The sequence below is a fragment of the Trematomus bernacchii genome, unplaced genomic scaffold, assembly GCF_902827165.1.
Source record: "Trematomus bernacchii unplaced genomic scaffold, fTreBer1.1, whole genome shotgun sequence".
In the NCBI taxonomy this organism is placed as follows: Eukaryota; Metazoa; Chordata; class Actinopteri; order Perciformes; family Nototheniidae; genus Trematomus; species Trematomus bernacchii.
The window spans coordinates 4959629-4964305 of NW_022987839.1; the positions used below are offsets into that span (position 1 = coordinate 4959629).

At 42.7% G+C, this 4677-nt stretch overlaps 1 pseudogene; it reads left to right on the top strand.

The window, feature by feature from the left end:
• The first annotated feature begins 315 nt into the window (after positions 1–315).
• Positions 316–2023, top strand: LOC117500240 (annotated as a pseudogene).
• Positions 2024–4677: the final 2654 nt, after the last annotated feature.

The following is a 4677-nucleotide window of genomic DNA, read 5'->3' on the forward strand; positions in this document are numbered from 1 at the left end:
AAATGTAGAGCAGGTTGTAAGCAAGGCTCCGTTTGTAAATGAGGAAACAGTTCAGAGTGTCAGCGCTGCTCCTCCTCCTGGAATGAGTCAGAGTTTGATAAGCCCTCCCTCTTCTTCCTGCTCTCAGACACAGCCAGCTCCACTCTGTATTTCCTGGCTCCTCCCCTTTAGATCCACACTGAGGAGGATGGGTGTAACCAACATGTGGGTAAAGCACAAGAGCTGATAGGCCACATTCACTGCACACACACATGCTGTTCAGATCACAGCTCACATAGTTTCAGCTCTCAGGAAGTGAAACTCAGACACTCGCTGCCACTGAGAGGTGAAATGGCGCAGAAAGGAGTTCAGCTGGACCGGGAAACCTTCTCTTGTTCGATCTGTCTGGATCTACTGAAGGATCCAGTGGCGACTCCCTGTGGACATAGCTACTGCATGAAGTGTATTAAAGGCTTCTGGGATGGAGAGGATGAGAAGAAGATCCACAGCTGCCCTCAGTGTAGGCAGAGCTTCACACCGAGGCCTGTCCTGCTGAAAAACACCATGTTAGCAGCTTTAGTGGAGGAGCTGAAGAAGACTGGACTCCAAGCTGCTCCTGCTGATCACTGCTATGCTGGAGCTGAAGATGTGGCCTGTGATGTCTGCACTGGGAGGAAACTGAGAGCCTGTAAGTCCTGTCTTACGTGTCTGACCTCTTATTGTGACCAACACCTCCAGCGACATTATGACGTAGCTCCATTAAAGAAACACAAGCTGGTGGAGCCCTCCAAGAAGCTCCAGGAGAACATCTGCTCTCGTCACGACGAGGTGATGAAGATGTTCTGCCGCACTGATCAGCAGTGTATCTGTTATCTCTGCTCTGTGGACGAACGTAAAGGCCACGACACAGTATCAGCTGCAGCAGAAAGGACTGAGAGGCAGAGAGAGCTGGAGGGGAGTCGACTAAACATCCAGCAGAGAATCCAGGACAGAGAGAAGGAGGTGAAGCTGCTTCAGCAGGAGGTGGAGGCCTTCAATGGCTCTGCTGATAAAGCAGTGGAGGACAGTGAGAAGATGTTCACTGAGCTGATCCATCTCATGGAGAAAATAAGCTCTGATGTGAAGCAGCAGGTCAGATCCTAGCAGAAGAGGGAAGTGAGTCGAGTCAAAGAGCTTCAGGAGAAGCTGGAGCAGGAGATGGCTGAGCTGAAGAGGAGAGACGCTGAGCTGAAGCTGCTCTCTCACACAGAGGATCACAACCAGTTTCTGCACAGCTACCCCTCACTGTCAGCCCTCAGTGAACCTACACACTCATCCAGCATCAACATCCGTCCTCTGAGCTACTTTGAGGACGTGACGGCGGCCCTGTCAGCAGTCAGAGACAAACTACAGGACGTCCTGAGAGAGGAATGGACAAACGTCTCATCGACTGAAATGGATGTTTTACTGTCAGCAGCACAGCCCACCACCAGAGCTGGGTTCTTAAAATATTCACAGGAGATCACTCTGGATCGAAACACAGCATACACACAGCTGTTATTATCTGAGGGGAGCAGAAAAGCAACAAACATGGAACAACAACAGTCTTATTCTAGTCACCCAGACAGATTCACTTATTATGAGCAGGTCCTGAGTAGAGAGAGTCTGACTGGACGTTGTTACTGGGAGGTGGAGTGGAGAGGTAGAGGAGTTTATGTAGCAGTCGCATACAAGAATATCATCAGAGCAGAGGATGAATGTGGATTTGGATTCAATAACAAATCTTGGTCCTTAGATTGTAACCAAAACAGTTATTAATTTCGTTACAACAGTATCAAAACTCCCGTCTCAGGTCCTCGGTCCTCCAGAGTAGGAGTGTACCTGGATCACAGAGCAGGTATTCTGTCCTTCTACAGCATCTCTGAAACCATGTCTCTCCTCCACAGAGTCCAGACCACATTCACTCAGCCGCTACATGCTGGAGTTTTGCTTTGTGGTTATGGAACCACAGCTGAGTTTTGTAAACTGAAATAGCCTGAAGTCATTTGAGTAACTCTTCTACTTCTTAAACTCATTGTGTGTCCATCATTGTTGCTGAGAGCTGATTGTTCATGTCTTCACTGCACAGAGATCAGCTGTCAATCAAACATTATGGGATGTGCTTTAACATCTTCTCATGAGTTGTTCTGTAGATGTTGTAGTTTCTTTAGGCGGCGCTCCTTCCTGTGTCTGTTTAGCCATGGAGGCTGTCACTGCTCAGGAGGATTTCTGTTAACCTCAACTGATATTTCTCTGCATGGAAATGTAAACTTTGCTCTAAATATTTGTTGAATATTTCTACTGATGCATTTATATTTAGTTATTTCTCTTTTAATGCCTGAGTCTTAGGAGAGAAAGCAGCAGAGCTTCTTTCATTGTAGATATTTTATTCTCACTGCTCTGGAAAAAAATATATACATTTATAATGACGTGTATTTTCACAGACTACAGACGTCAGACTAACTGTTGTTGTTGTTGTTGTTGTTGTTGTTGCCTGATCCCTGTACAAATGTAGTGTTATGATGTTTTATAAAACTTTAAGTTAATCATTTCTCATTCTGTTTTAATAGCTGAGATTCTGGTTAAACACATTGATTGTGTGGATGAAGTGAATCTGATCTTGTAATCATTGAACAGACTTTACTGATGGGATGCTTGATCTAAAATGGAGGTTTACATAATGAATAAAGGTGTTTAAATGAAAGGTTGTTTTGGTCTTCATTTTATGTTATCATACAAAGCTGATGGAGAAAATGTGAAACTGATATGAGAATAGAATTGAGGCAGTAACTAATGTACCTGAAACATCTCAGAGAAATGAGCAGAGTTTTCTATCACTTGTTGCTTTTTACAACTAAGATGGTGTTTGAGCACTAAGACAATAAAGAGGATTGATCACTGAGGCTTAAAAACTGTAAAAATAGTCAGAATTAATTTGGTCAAGTTTGGTTGTGAAGACATTTTGTTGAACCAGACACACACGAGGACACAGATATTGAGTAGCTCTGGTCTTGAAGTCATTTTATTCATGTTGGGTCAGAGTTTATGTCGCCAGGTTGTTGATACGGGAATAGTCTTCCACCTTCTTAAAGTATTGCTAAGGAAATAGTAGGCTTACGTTGCAGAGCATGCTGTACAAAAGTGTCTGCACCACCATTCAAAACAACAGAAGATAAGATAAGATATTCTTTACAAGCACTCACATATGGAAAAAATAATTACTCCCATGGATGTTACTAAAAGAAAAACAATGCGTGCTTGTTTTCTAAGGTTTTTATTTGATACTTTAGTCTGTTTTATAATAGTGAGTGTGATAGAGATTGTTTTATTGTGTACCTGCCCAAGGACTGCAGTTGGCCATTAGCCATATGTCCTCTGTAAACATGATGTGACTAATTCAATCTTTACCATCTGCTGTTTTAGTTTTCTGTTTCCCTCGTGACCCAGCTCTACTCAGCAGTCAGTACTAAAACCGTGTTTATATTTTCTTCCTAGTACTTATACTTAATTTATTCCTGCAGATTGTCATAAGAAAACATATGTTGGATGACATTAAAGCTGCTCTCTGACTCTGACTAAAAGGGCCTCTGCTTTACTGCGCCTCTCTCTTACCGTGCACTCTGCCCAGCACCAGCGACTTGATGCCGTTGAATTCTCCGTCTGATGTCAGGTTGAAGTCTTCTCTGGGGTTCTGGTCGATCTGAAACAACAAACAAATATCTGTTATTAACTCGGGGTAAAACTTGTGCAATGCCTCACTAGACTCATTCAATAAAAATAGCAACTTTTGTGCCATTGCTTTCTCAGTGTGGAAGTCAAAAACTGTGAATATCTGAATTTGGTAGTCCATTTGTTTATAGTGGAAATCGCTGGAACAGTTCTCAGCTTTCCCCTTTGTTTCCTCAGCAGCTCAGTGGGAGAAATAAGAGACTCCACACTTTGACAGAAAAAGAAACACAATGTCATTGAGGTTTAAATTCTCCACTGGAGATTGTTTTAATGAGAGCAGCTGACCATGTGGCTGTGGAGAGGAAAGCTAGTCAAAGCAACAACTAAACTAAAATCTCCGACAAAGCTTTAGCGTTTAAAGGCCATTTGACACCAACGCTTGAGGCGGGCGAGACACGGCAGGCAAAAACATCGTTTTTCATGCACTGGTCAATTTTGAGATGTTGTGCTATTTTGATTCCATAACATGTTTTCTTTCAGGCTTTTGGAAGGAAAACGTACAAAATACACATTTAGGTATTTATTTTGACTATAGTTTGTCTATTTGCGTCTGTAGGTTTCTCCTAAATTCACCAAAAGTTAGCTTTCTAACGTAACATAAAGTACTGCGACCGCTGTTTGCACCATGTAATCAGAGGTATCGTTGGAAAGCTCCGTCTCTCCTGCACGATCTCATCGGATCCAAATATGGTCATTTCCTCTGTATCAGCAACCAATCGTGAAAGTACAAAGGGGTCTTAAATAAAACAACGAAATCTCATTGGCTGGTGTCAATTTCTGACAACGTGATTCGTTCAGATGCGTCACGTGGTGTGCTAAAACACTTCCTGGTTAGCTTTCCGCTGGAAATTTAAATCTCAAAATGGCAAACGAACAGCGAAAAAAACGTTCACAGAGAAGACAACAACAATTGTCACTTGCACGAAGCAAGGTTATACAAAAAACAAATGA